Source organism: Bufo bufo, chromosome 5, assembly GCF_905171765.1.
Source record: "Bufo bufo chromosome 5, aBufBuf1.1, whole genome shotgun sequence".
NCBI lineage: Eukaryota > Metazoa > Chordata > Amphibia > Anura > Bufonidae > Bufo > Bufo bufo.
Window position 1 is genome coordinate 368,378,656 of NC_053393.1, and position 15,153 is coordinate 368,393,808.

The 15,153-nt window shown below is 45.9% G+C and overlaps 1 long non-coding RNA gene across 1 annotated transcript; it reads left to right on the forward strand.

Annotated features, from left to right (window-relative positions):
- The first annotated feature begins 697 nt into the window (after positions 1-697).
- On the forward strand, positions 698-14,269 carry LOC121001069. The gene is made up of 3 exons (XR_005778965.1): positions 698-709; positions 5,768-5,770; positions 14,125-14,269. It is a non-coding gene; the product is annotated as an uncharacterized LOC121001069 (long non-coding RNA).
- Positions 14,270-15,153: the final 884 nt, after the last annotated feature.

Below are 15,153 nucleotides of genomic sequence, written 5' to 3' on the forward strand. Positions count from 1 at the left end.
CGAGAGCAGAGACACAGGAGAAGCCAGCATGCTTTAACATACAGCTGACACGTTGTTGTAATGGCTGAGATCAGTGCTGGCACTGATCACTGCCGTTAAACCCCTTACATGCAGCAGTTGGTAGTGACTTCTGATGTAAGGGGTCAACAGAGGGAGGGAGCTCCCTTTCTCCCCCATTGGTCACTTTGCTGCGATGGCAGCGTCCCAATGGTTACCATGACAACCATACACCTTACAAAGGCAGTGTAAAACTGAGAGTACTGTACACTGCAATACATGAATATTGTGGTGCTCAGTACAACATCAGCCCCACAGGATCTTGAAAAAATAAGTGGAACTTGACCAATAAAAAAAAAAGTTAAAAAAAGGAATTACATAAATAAATTTTTTTTAAAAAAAATAGCTTTTTCCCATATACGCTCATTTGTAATCAATAAAAAAATGAAAAAAGTTAAATAAACTACACATACCGGTAATTGGTATCGCCGCATCTGTAACGACCAGATCTATAAAATAATAATGCTACTAATCCTGCGTGGTGAGGGCTGTGAATTTTTTTAAAAAACAATTATGAAATTGCTGTTTTTGTCACCTTACCTTCCAAAAACATTTAGATGTATCCCAAAATGTTACCAATAAAAACTACAGCCTGTCCAGCAAAAAAACAAGCCCTCACACAGCAACTTTGGTGGAAAAATAAAAATATTATGTTGGTATATGGTGTCACAAAATATAACTTTTTATTAAAAAAGAATGGATTGTTTTATACCACTGAGGAACACTGTTACGAAACGCGTCTGGTGGTGGCAAATTGTGAATACTGTGAACAGAAACCTATTTATGAACTTTTATCTGGATTTATTCTGCTTATCCTTTAGGAACTGCATGAACTTCACTTGAGCTGCTGCGGTCAGATATCGCTACCACGGGTTGTAAGCAACTGAGACGAACAAAACGGCCGTGAGTAATAACAAAAGGATCACATTTTGTAACCCAGTGTGTTTGTAGCTCAGTGTTCAGTACTTCAGCATATGAGGACAGACTATCACTTACACCTTGATCACAATATATCTGAAGAAGCGCATGAATATTGCTGTTCAATTCCTTGAGGGGTGTAGTTTCCAAAATAGGGACTTCTTGTGGGTTTCCTTTGTAGGGGTACCTCAGGTTCTCTTTAAATCTGACACAGCACCCAAAAACAATTCCAGCACAATCTGCCCTTCAAAAACAACATTGTGCTCCTTTCCTTATCAGCAATGTCGTGTGTCCATGAAGAGATTTAGGACCACATATGGGGTGTTTCCGTATAAGGCCTCATGCACACGACCGTTGTGTGCATCCGTGGCCGTTGTGCCGTTTTCCGTTTTTTCTCACGGACCCATTGACTTTCAATGGTCCGTGGAAAAATCGGAAAATGCACCGTTTTGCAGCTGCATCCGTGATCCGTGTTTCCTGTCCGTCAAAAAAATAGGACCTGTCCTATTTTTTTGACGGACAACGGTTCACTGACCCATTCAAGTCAATGGGTCCGTGAAAAAACACGGATGCACACAAGATTGGCATCCGCGTCCGTGGTCCGTGGCCGTAGTCTACTTTCACACAGACGGATCCGCAGATCCGTCTGCATAAAAGCTTTTTCAGAGCTGAGTTTTCACTTAGTGAAAACTCAGATTCGACAGTATATTCTAACACAGAGGCGTTCCCATAGTGATGGGGACGCTTCTAGTTAGAATATACTTTGAACTGTGTACATGACTGCCCCCTGCTGCCTGGCAGCACCCGATCTCTTACAGGGGGCTGTGATCCGCACAATTAACCCCTCAGGTGCTGCACCTGAGGGGTTAATTGTGCGTATCATAGCCCCCTGTAAGAGATCATGTGCTGCCAGGCAGGAGGGGGCAGACCCCCCTCCCTCCCCAGTTTTAAATTCATTGGTGGCCAGTGGGCCCCCCCCTCCCTCCCCTGTATTACTGTCCATTCATTGGTGGCCAGTGGGCCCCCCTCCCTCCCCTGTAATACTGTAGATTCATTGGTGGCCAGTGGGCCCCCCCTCCCTCCCCTGTATTACTGTCCATTCATTGGTGGCCAGTGGGCCCCCCTCCCTCCCGCTCCTAATTAAAATCTTCCCCCCTATCATTGGTGGCAGCGGAGAGTTCCGATCGGAGTCCCAGTTGAATCGCTGGGGCTCCGATCGGTAGCCATGGAACCAGGACGCTACTGCAGTCCTGGTTGCCATGGTTACTTAGCAATTTTTAGAAGCATTATACTTACCTGCGAGCTGCGATGTCTGTGACCGGCCGGGCGCTCCTCCTACTGGTAAGTGAAAGGTCTGTGCGGCGCATTACTTATAGCACAGACCTGTCACTTACCAGTAGGAGGAGCGCCCGGCCGGTCACAGACATCGCAGCTCGCAGGTAAGTATAATGCTTCTAAAAATTGCTAAGTAACCATGGCAACCAGGACTGCAGTAGCATCCTGGTTGCCATGGTTACCGATCGGAGTCCCAGCGATTAAACTGGGACTCTGATCGGAACTCTCCGCTGCCACAAATGATGGGGGGTCGGTCATTTTAATTAGGGGGGAGGGAGGGGGGGGACGGCCGCACTGGCCACCAATGTGTTAAATACAAGGAAGGGAGGGGGGGCCGGCCGCACTGGCCACCAATGTCTTAAATACAAGGGAGGGAGGGGGGCCGGCCGCACTGGCCACCAATGTCTTAAATACAAGGGAGGGAGGGAGAGGGGCCGGCCGCACTGGCCACCAATGTCTTAAATACAAGGGAGGGAGGGAGGGCCGGCCGCACTGGCCACCAATGAGTTAAATACAGGGGAGGGAGGGGGGCCACACTGGCCACCAATGAGTTAAATACGGGGGGGAGGGGGAAGTCATGTACACAGTTCTTTTAGTATATTCTAACCTGAAGCGTCCCCATTACCATGGGAACACCTCTGTGTTAGAATATACTGTCGGATCTGAGTTTCACGATCTAACTCAAATCCGATGGTATATTCTAACATAGAGGCGTTCCCATGGTGATGGGGACGCTTCAAGTTAAAATATACCATCGGATTGGAGAAAACTCTGATCCGATGGTATAAAAGGGACTCCTGACTTTACATTGAAAGTCAATGGGGGACGGATCAGTTAGCAATTGCACCATATTGTGTCAACGTCAAACGGATCCGTCCCCATTGACTTGCATTGTAATTCAGGACAGATCCGTTTGGCTCCGCACGGCCAGGCGGACACCAAAACGCCTGGATCCGTGGATCCTCCAAAAATCAAGGAAGACCCACGGACGAAAAAACGGTCACAGATCACGGACCTACGGACCCCATTTTTGCGGACCTTAGGCAGAATCAGGGTAATACATATTGAGGTTTGTTTTGCTGGTAAGTCTTGCTGTGTTACAGGAAAAATGTAATATATGATACAGACAGTTTCTTATCTGATCATGGGGTATGTACACATGATGAGGTGAGTACACAAAAATGGTCCCGTTGTCAGAAAAAGACTGGCTGTATCATAAATTACTATGATCCAGTCAGTTCGGGTCAGGTAAGCCGCGGTCAACCTAGAAAATCTGGCCGACACATGGAGTGGGGCGATCATAGTCGTTTCAAAACTGAACTCACATAACATTGACATCCACAGCGCTCCCATAACAGTGACATCCACAGCACTCCCCATCATAGTGAACTCCACAGCGCCCCCCCCCCCCCTGTCATGTTTCATACTGAGCTCACATAACAGTGACATCCACAGTGCCCCCATAACAGTAATATCCACAGTAGCTCCCAAGTGACATCCACAGTGCCACCCAAGTGACATGCACAGCATAGCGACAACACAGAGGCTGATCGCTATGCTGTGACTCATACACAGTGCTTACATTGCTCTGTGCATGATTCAGTACAGGGTCACACAGAAGCCTGTACACTGAGAAGATGGCTGGTGGTCCTGGCGCATGCACACTAGCGTGGTGGTGATGTCAGCTATGACGCACCTTCTCCTACAGAAGAGATGAAGATGGCGAGGGAACAGAAGCCCTGGAAGTGCTGCAGAATCGGTCAAATGACCGTGAAGAGGATCGTGGAAACATCAGCGCAGCGGAGGGTAAGTATTCTTAAAATAATCTCCCCTCCACCGGTTATGTGCAAAAATAAATTTTAACTTTGGGCCGGAGAACCCTTTTAAAGGTCTTTATTCAGCCGTAAAGAATGTGGTGGTACAGAACAGCAGCTGCACAGAGCATTTTGCAGCCACATGCAGGAAGGAGGAGGGGGGCTAGTTTTGGGCTATAAAGCCCCAAACAGAGGAGAGGTGCGGCCTCTTGCAACCAGACTAGAATCAGAGACGCATGGGAGAGAGCAGCTCCATGATGACCACCTGGAAAAGGCCTAAGTATACCTGTGTAGCCCCTACCTACCCCTCACATATCACCCCTGGTCCTGTAACCCCTATATTTCCCTGATGTGCACCTTGGGCCCTGATTCAACCCCTATCCCACCAACGATTAACCCTTTCCCTGCCAGGCATTACCCCTGGTAGTTACCCTGGTCCCTGTGAACCCCTGATGGACCCTGGTACCTGCCTACTGTGCACCCTGGCTACCCTTGCCCCTGAAACCCCTGATATACCCTTTCCCTACCCTGATTAACCCCTGGTGGTAACCCCTGCTTAAACCCTGCCACACACCCCCCCTCACTGTACACTTGCAGGGTATTTAGCCCCTGCATTGCTGTACAGTTCTGATATTATCCCCATTGTTAACCCTTTGTGTTTGTGGTCAGCTTACACCCCTGTAAGGCCACCATTAACCCTCGGCGTACCCCATAGGGATAGTATAGAACTAGATGGGTGGGCTGTTAATATTGTATGTGTGAACTGTATAGTTAGTTGATGGGTGGAATTGGGAATGTGTAGTGTAGTTTAGGATTGTATATTTAGTGCTGTATTGTTAGTGCGCTGTGTGCATAGTGTATTGTTTAGTATTAATAAATGCTGTGTTTGGTTTATAACTATCTGTGTGGCGTGTAGTTATATTGGCGATAGTTAGTCTAGTAAGGCGCATGCAGCTAGTGTAGCGATCAGTGTAAAGCATAGCGAAGGTAAAGTATTATTATTATTATTATATAAAGGCATAAATGGGCGGAGTCATCAATAGACGGCTCCTCCCATTTATGAATGTTAATTATCGATATTTGCATAAATATTGGTGATTAATATTCTCCCTTTACATTGGCGAGTCAGGCCCACTGCTTAGATTTTGAAATCTGTGTTTGGTTTTGAGGTTAGAGGTCGGTCATCCTGTGAATTGTCAGGCAAGAGAGACGTGGTCAGCGGTCTGAGCGTCTAGGACCTGATAATTCAGACAGGTAACGCGACTCTTCCTTACAGCACCAAGCGCAGATCAAAATCTTTAGCAGAGAATCTATAATCTGTTCTGTGAATTAATATTTTGCTATTTGCTTTGCACGGTCACTGCATCGCTCAAGTGATTGCGAGGGAGAAGATGGACGCTCAGCAAACGGTGAGTATGGACTTCCCCACACTGCAACACTTGAGCAGACACAGCACATTTAACCCCATCCTCCCCACTACATACAAGTCAGCAGAAATGCTGTGGTCCGATTTGTTGGCACAGGCTTGTAGTTATGACAAGCTTTGTGTGAACAAACGGATGGTGTTGAACAAGGCCACCAAACGGCTTCAGATGCTGGCCAAACTCGTTCATACGTTTGAGGCTAGCATCTGTAAGCCAAAGGAAGTGGCGCTGGTGTCTCAGTCAACAGAGACAATTCCTCCGGCCATTCACTGCCAGTGCTGTGCCAGTAATTCGGACCAGGTTTCGGCATTGCGGGCACAGCTGGCAGAGAATGTGCAGTCTACTGTTGACCGAGATGCGCAGGTGGCTAATATAGAGTCACAGTTAGTAGAGCTGCAGAGGCAGAAGGAGGAAATTGAGGCTAAGTTGACTCAGTCTTATACTGAGGTCAAGGCCTTCAAGGAGCGGACTGCCTCTACTGACGTGACGGTAGCCAAATTGAAGGCTGAGGTTGCTGTAAGGTCCCAGCTAATGTCTGGCATGCAACAAGTTATCACCAAGTTGGTGACGGCCCTTTCTTTTTCCGTAAAGCCAGGGTCGGAATCTCCCAAAACGTTGCCCTGTGCAGGGCCACAAGGGGGGAGAGTAGTCTGTGACCGGTCTAATCATCAGGTCAAGCCGGTCCAGACTAACAGAGATTTTTCCCTGACTTTGGGAAAAAGAACTGTGGTGAAGAGTGCGTCCCTGAGGATGGTACAATTCAGGAGAAGGGAGCATGGCTGCAGTGTAGATGGACCTGGGCCATGCAGAGCAAACATCAGATGTTTTGCATGTGGTGGCCTAGGTCACATAGCGAGACACTGCAAAACACACAGGACAGGAAACCAAGTCACGTGTTTCAGGTGTGGGAACAAAGGACACATTGCAAGGAATTGCCCTTGTGCAAGTAATTGCAATGTGTCCAACAGTATCAGCCAGGTAACAAATTGTGCAGTGGGGTCTAGTCAGCCTGGCCATAACGGGGTTACCTCTCGGCAGCATCACCGGCTGCTAAGGGGTCAGAGTGGCCAAGCTAGGCTAGGCAACATTTGACACCCCTGTACTATTTGTTACACCGTTTGTTCCCTGTGTATGTCCATGTTGTGTGTTTTTGTTATCTGTTTGTAAGTTTTTCTTGATGTTGATGGTGGTAGTCCTTGTCTACGGATGTGTTCTACCATGCTGATTTATGTAGTGTTGTAAGTCCCGTCTGCTGTCTTTGTTTCATTCTGTGTCCCCTTGGAGTGGAACAGTGTTATACTGTGGATCGAGAACGTATAGGTTCGCGAGCAGATAATATCACACGGGAAAAACTGCTGGTCGGGAGAAGGCATAAGGACCTTCTCCATGCAGCACACAAAGGATGATGTGATATTATTCTGGGCAACCAGGGTCTCAGATCGATACGGGTAACACTGTTTTGCTCAAGGTTTTCGGTAGGGCTGTGTTGCGCTGGGGACTGGGGCGGACAGACAACATTGGTGTAATGTTGTGCTGCGCACTTGATTCTAGTCCGAGCAGGCAGCACAGCTCTGATAGGGATTGGACGCAGAGTGTTTGGCAGCAGAGTGTGTACTGTGTTCTTGTGTTGTGGGGTCCTGGGGAGCCAGGGCATGACTATGCCATTGGTTCTGCGGGCCTCCACAAGATGGGATCACAGGGGGAAATCCGCCTGGGTACACATGAGTGGACAGGGATGCGGTGCCATCAATGACAAGATGGTGCTTTGTCCACAGTACTCCAGTTATCCTAACCTAGTAAGGTGACCATCCTTATCTGTTGGTGCAGAGGGATGTGTAGCAGAGGACGCAATCCTCTGAAGGTAGGGTGTTCAGACACCAGTGTTGGGATAATGAGGAGCCCTGTGAGACAAAGGGCAGCCCAATAGCTTTCTCTACCCATGGGTCAAAGGTATTGGTGCTGGAAATTTTCACATTTAATTGCACTGTTAGGGGAGAAATTCTCCTGGGAGCGCCTGGTGTTTTCTTCTGCCATAGGTGTGATTTTATATGGAGCGGAAGAAAAACCCAGGAGATGCCACAGAAGAGGCCAGCTATTCCCCCTGACACTGTTGTGAAGCTCCAGAGGATCCCACTGGATTTTGGCAACTAAGCGATCTCTGCCTAGAGGTGTTCTAGAGATGGAAGACTGCCACAATCCAGCGGGAGCATTATTTAAGGCTCTGGAGGAAGACTTGGGAGACGTTCGGGTGGAAGAACTTATTATCACTTGTTTCACCCAGTGAAACTTCTTCTGGTTCTGGTCATCGTAAGCGGAGGGTCAAGGGACTTATTGACCAAATACACCAGAACCAGACAGAACTTTACAGAACTATCCGGAGGAGGAGGCTCAGGACATAACTCAAACAATGTTCCTGTAGCCAAATATCGTATGGACACACTTTGTTTCCTATGAGGGTTCGGGACGTATAACTTGTACTACCCTGAAATCCCATAGCGCATTGTATTTATAGATTTTGTTTGTCGGTTGATTGTGTACCCATGGACACTCTAGGTGCAAATGTGTGACAGCCTATATTTGGCTGTACACATTTGCATCCTATAGTCGTTTCCCATTGACACAGGGGTCTGCGACCTACCTGTGTCTTTGGAGGTGTAGAGATATGCCAGGTTGCATGAGTCTCTATGGGTATACATACATATAATGATTTTGGTGGTGTTGGGAGAGATGTGACATGTGTTTTGTGTGAATGGGGATAAGGTTAGGTCCCGATAGGGACAGGCATCATTCATTTGCCACCTTGAACCCTGGAACGGTGAAGTTCTTAAGGGAAGGGCTGGATGTGTAGTGTGGCGGAGGTGTTCCGCAGTAGAATTTAGGTACTATGACATCACCGCTTAAGAGTCTGACCTGCCTTGTAAAGACCTATTAATCTGTCCACGGGAGAACCGCACCCATCAAGATGGAAACAGACGTTGGATAGAAGAAAGTTGGGACTGAGACTGTGAGGGTGAACCCGCTCCAGATGCCTTGGAGGCGGGCCATACCTGAAGATCGGCAGAACTACCGAGAGACTGTGGGGGTGTGGCCACTCCAAAGTGGGGGTGGCCGACACCAAGAGACTGTTAAAGAAAGGCCAGTTAAAGACTGTAAGGGTGAACCCGCTCCAGAATTGGGGGGGACGAAGATACCTGAAGATCGGCAGAATTACCGAGAGACTGTGGGGGTGTGGTCACTCCAAAGTGGGGGTGGCCGACACCAAGAGACTGTTAAAGAAAGGCCAGTTAAAGACTGTAAGGGTGAACCCACTCCAGAATTGGGGGGGCCGAAGATACTTGAAGATCGGCAGAATAACCGAGAGACTGTGGGTGTGTGGTACGGTGTATCCTGTGGACGGAGGAGTAGGTTACCGTGAAGGGCAGGTCGGAGGAAGCTGGATGAGGGATGTTTAAGTACCTAAAGATCAGTGTGCACTACAGTTCTTCCTGAACTTCCACCAAGGATGGGGTTGAAGGGGGGGCAAATATATCTCAACCCGTTCCCCCAATATATTGTCGTATTATATAGTCCGACAACAGGGGGATTGTTGAGGAAGGGTTGAGACGTATGCATATATATCCATGCATGCCTGCAAACACGTGCGGGCATGTATGGTATATATATGCATATATTAACCACCGCATCATGGGGTGATGTGCGCAGATGTGCCCAGCATCTGCGCACGTCTGCCCATGGTGATCCCCAGGGGCTCATGGTGGCCCCTGTGGGAAATATGTGGTCCCTGGAAGCTGTGCCCCCTTATAATCCCCCTTATATTAGTATATATATGTGCCCCCTTATATGTGTCCCCTTATAGTTAGTATATATTTCCTGTATGACCGTGTATATATTGGCCCTGTATGGCAAGTGGGGACATATGCATGTCCCCTGTATGTGATGCCCCAGATATATGCGAGGGTGTGTGTATATATAGATATGTGTGTATGTATTTGCACACGAGTCTATGTATATACACTTATGTCAGCATGACAGTATGTATGTTGGCTTATTGCTGCCCATTCATACCCCCAGTTTTGTATGTGTATGTGTTTATAGATGTGATATATCCAATTCCAACTCTTATCCACAGAGTTGTTTAGAGAAAAACTTGTGCTGATAGCCTGTAGGATAACAGCTGATTAGCATCTAGTCCCCTTTTGTTCAGGCCCAAAGCAATCAGACTCTTTGGCACCGTTTGTGAGGGGACTTTCTAACCAGAGACATCAAGAACCTGTTTTTCCACACCTCTGCCCATGGCTAAAACTCCATGCCCCTACTCCCAGCATTTTTGGGACTAGGGGGGGGGAGGACTCTGGGGATTGTAGGCAGGCATACGTCACAGTGACACTATGATGTCACATCCCTGAGGAAGGAGGAGGGGGGCTGGTTTTGGGCTATAAAGCCCCAAACAGAGCAGAGGTGCGGCCTCTTGCAACCAGACTAGAATCAGAGACGCATGGGAGAGAGCAGCTCCATGATGACCACCTGGAAAAGGCCTAAGTATACCTGTGTAGCCCCTACCTACCCCTCACATATCACCCCTGGTCCTGTAACTTCTTTATTTCCCTGATTTACACCTTGGGCCCTGATTCAACCCCTATCCCACCAACGATTAACCCTTTCCCTGCCAGGCATTACCCCTGGTAGTTACCCTGGTCCCTGTGAACCCCTGATGGACCCTGGTCCCTGCCTACTGTGCACCCTGGCTACCCTTGCCCCTGAAACCCCTGATATACCCTTTCCCTACCCTGATTAACCCCTGGTGGTAACCCCTGCTTAAACCCTGCCACACCCCCCCCCCCCCCCCCTCACTGTACACTTGCAGGGTATTTAGCCCCTGCATTGCTGTACAGTTCTGATATTATCCCCATTGTTAGCCCTTTGTGTTTGTGGTCGGCTTACACCCCTGTAAGGCCACCATTAACCCTTGGCGTACCCCATAGGGATAGTATAGAACTAGATGAGTGGGCTGTTAATATTGTATGTGTGAACTGTATAGTTAGTTGATGGGTGGAATTGGGAATGTGTAGTGTAGTTTAGGATTGTATATTTAGTGCTGTATTGTTAGTGCGCTGTGTGCATAGTGTATTGTTTAGTATTAATAAATACTGTGTTTGGTTTATAACTATCTGTGTGGCATGTAGTTATATTGGCGATAGTTAGTCTAGTAAGGCGCATGCAGCTAGTGTAGCGATCAGTGTAAAGCATAGCGAAGGTAAAGTATTATTATTATATAAAGGCATAAATGGGCGGAGTCATCAATAGACGGCTCCTCCCATTTATGAATGTTAATTATCGATATTTGCATAAATATTGGTGATTAATATTCTCCCTTTACATCTGTAGTGTATATCTGATTCCAGCCACTGCAGGTGGGTAACCCCTTCCCGACCTCCACCATATCTGTCTTTAAAGATGGTGCCCGCTCCGCATTGCTGAGGGTGGCATAACCACCTGGGGCTAATGTCTGTAATAGGCAAAAATGCTGATCATAGACATTTAACTAATTGCGACCACGGGGGCTGAGAGGGCTTTCCTCGGGAGCATTGCTTTTCCAGGGCCCGAATGGCTTTCCAGCACTGAGATTGAGGAAGCCATTCATTTATGGTACCCTTGGTCTCTCTGGGCCCCACAAGAACTTAATTTAACTCCCATATGTTACAAAGGTAATTTATTGTGGTCTATGGGACAAGAGATTTAACGATCGCAAGTCTTCTGAGGGGACTTAATGTAAGTGTAAAAAGTAACAACATTTTTAACAGTACAAAATAAATAAAAAATATAGAAAAATTCTAATCACCACAATTTCCCTATAATAAAAAATAAACAAACAATAAAAAATAATGATCATTAGCATTGCCATGTCCTAAAATGACCAAATTAATAAACTATACATTTATTTATCCCATACGGTGAATGCCGTAACTGAAAAAATATCAAAATGGCAGATTAGCTGATTGTTTGTTGTAACGGATCTCCTGGCACCCTGACCGGGTACCTCCGTCGATGGATGCTCCTAGCGCTTCCCGAGGACTCCAAGCACTCCACTTGACACCGTAAGCACTGCAGACCCCACGAACCGACGAAACTTGGCTGAGGTCTCACCGTCTTCTACCCACCCTGGACCTACGACAAGGCTCCAGGCTCCAGTGTTAGAATATTTTTATTTTTTCCTTTCAGCATATAAAAATTCAAGAAAACATGAAAATAGACAATAATCAAAACGAACATAGGCAATGGTATTTCCTAAATATACACATGCATTTGTTACGCAATTATCATTAAATATCAGGAATCTATCCCTATCCTATTTCTTTTCTCGTGTCATACATGTATAAAGGCAAAATTAAAGGCACACAGGGCAGGAGGATGTAACATAAAGGATCTGCGGCAACAAAATCATCTTGATAATGGCAATTCGATCTGCCTGTCTTATCAGTAATTTTTGCCAAGTACTTATTTTATTTTTAACCCTTTTGAGCAAAGGGGAGATATTGAGTTCTATATACTCCTGGATCCTCGCACTCATTTTTATTCCAAGATATTCCAACGATTCTGTGGGTTTTAGTATTTTTACATTAATTTCCGTTCTCCCAGTTTCAACGCCGATTGGGAGCAGCACCGATTTCATCCAGTTCACCCTGAAGCCAGAAATTTGGCCAAACTGATTTAAAATTCCCATCAGGTATGGAACCGTTGTCGCCCCCCCTTCCAAAGGAACAGCTCTTAGAAGAGCTAGTAGTTATAGACAGGGGAGTATAGCAAATCTTCAGTGTATAGCAATCCCCAGTGTCGATCAGTTACCCAAACACCAGCCTCAACATGATGAAGGGTAAAACAGGAACTCTTCATTGAACACACAACCATTGACTTATATACACATTTTCTAACAAGGGTACCACCCCCGTGGACCTGGTTGGTAACTGAGGACATGACATAGCAGCCAATCCTTTACAGTTTAAACACAAAAACTAACCCTATTCAACAAACACAATGGCATTGTCTGTGACGCAATTAACAAACACAATGGCATTGTCTCTGACGCAATCAACGATGAACAACATGCAAAAAGACATCTTCACCCCCTGCATAATGAATGAATAGGTAGAGAGGAGACACATGTGATGGGATTATCTCCTGAGTGTATCATAGGGTGATCTACTCATCTAGGAGTCGGCTGCTATTATAATCAACTATCTTAATCCCATCACTAACATAATCAGTGGGAGTCTCAGTGCAGAGTTAACCCTTTTTGTGTTGCTGAATCCACACCATGCCTTTTTAATGGGCAATAGGAAATATGTGGCATATAAATTACACACATAAATCAGGGTTCATAGTTCCTTGTAACCCCAAAAGGTCTTAGGGGGTCTCCATAGTCTGTAGGAAGGAGGCTGGCCCTCAGGCTTCTCCAGCAGCCCCAGTGACGGTTCAGTCCGTCACATTTGTCACTTCACCTCCCAAGAAAACCCCATAAAAAGTGATAGAAAAAACAAACTCTGGTATTAATAAAAACTACAGACACCCCCCAATCGCAAAAAATAACACATAGCCCCATAGATGTAACTGTAAAAAAGTTAAGAATATGGTAATGCACAGAAAGAATGAAGTTTTTTTTTCCAGCAAGATACATTAGATAAAATGTAGTATCGCTGAAATTTCCCGGACAATGAAGGTAACAGGTCAGTTTTACCACATGGGGAACATCGTAAAAACGAAACCTATTAAATTATGGGGGAATCGTTTTTTTTCTTTTTCCCAATTCCATCCCATTTACAATTTTTTTTTCCAGCTTCACGCTACATCGTATGTGACATTAAATGGTGCCATTAGAAAGTACAGTTTGTCCAGCAATATCATACGAATATGTGAACGGAAAATTGAAAAAAGTCATGGATCTGGGAAGACAGGGAGTGAAAAACAAAAATGAAAAATCCCAGGGTCTTGATGGCTAAACAGCCAGCACCCACTGCATAAGGAGTGGGCTGAGCCATTACATTGAGGAGTTAACAAAAAACAAAAACTGGGTGTAATTTTTTCAAATCATTGTATATTTTACCATTAAAATAAATCAATAGTATTGCCATCCTCTGATTTCTATAGGTACTTGCAGCTGCGCCATGCCTTCCGGGCTGACCAGGACGACGATATGTTGAGCACTGTACTCCAAAACAAGATTATTGCGTTTATAGAGAAGAGGGATTCCTCCTCTGGAGTTATTTCTTTGCTCTATCAGTCCTTGCTGGATCTATTTCTGCAAGACCACCCGATTAATAGTAGGACAAAATGGGAAGCGGAGATGGGGCCGTTAGAGGAAACCCAGTGGCAGGAGATATTGGAGAGGATTCCGCAGCTCTCTCTCAGCGAGGCCCATAGGCTGTCGCACTTATATCTAATTCATAGGGTTTATAGAACTCCTCAGTTTCTGTTTAATATTGGACTTCGGTTGGACTCCAAATGCCCGCGATGTGGGGAGGATGCGGGTATGCTGCACATGCTGTGGTCGTGCTCGGCACTGGAAGGTTTTTGGCGCGCAGTGCTGCATCTTATTAATTCTCTGTATGAAGTTACGCTGGATGTGACGCCATTTGTCTGTGTATTGGGGTATGTGGAGGACTTGCCAATCACTGAGCCCAGGAAGATAGCAGTGGCCAGAATGTTGTATATGGCTCGTAAGCTGATTGCTCAACACTGGTTGGATGAGGGTAGTCCTAGTAAAACCGAATATATAGCCAAGATTAATTGGTTACTTAATCTGGAACGAGGGGTCTATGGGAAGAGGGGTGCCATGGCCAAATTTGAAAAGCTCTGGACTCCTTGGATTGATGCCCCCGGGCTGGCGTCCAGGGAACTTCAGAGATACCGTCTGGGATTAGTGTGAGGGTACTATGGCTCATTGTACATATATGGCTTGGTGATTGGCGATTCCTCATAGAAGACATGGAATGCTTCTACGATATGTAATGTAATGTGGGGAGGTTATGGCCGATAACAAATGTATGTTCCAACTCTGATTATAAGATCACAAATTTTCTCTCAAGATTTTGTGGGATTGTTGTAGGGATGGGGCTTGTGCCTGTGAAAATTTTTTATGCGGATGTACTGGTGTAACCGAATGTTGAAGCTATGGAAGATGGAGGGCATCGCAATGATGGTTTGTGGGGGGAGGGTATGTGGGGGTTGGGGCCTTATGTTTGTATTATTATTAAAAAATGCTAATAAAAAATTACTTAATTAAAAAAAACAAAAAACAATAGTAGGTTGATAATTGCGCATTCCTAATTGCTATTTCATTATACCTTGTACTATATTTGTAATATATCTGCCATGTCAAATGACTTGTGATGAGATATGCTACTATTCCAATCTTGATGTTAATACTCTATTTAAAAATCCCCCAAGAGAAAGATCATAATCTCTTGATTGTCCTATTAAAACATTTAGGGGACATAGACATTAGATGGACTACCAACTTCATGCGATCTTCAACCATTTCATGTTCATCCTTGCCTAGGTATTAGCCCAATGCATATTTCATTTCTTCCAACTAGAAAAATCTCTTGTGA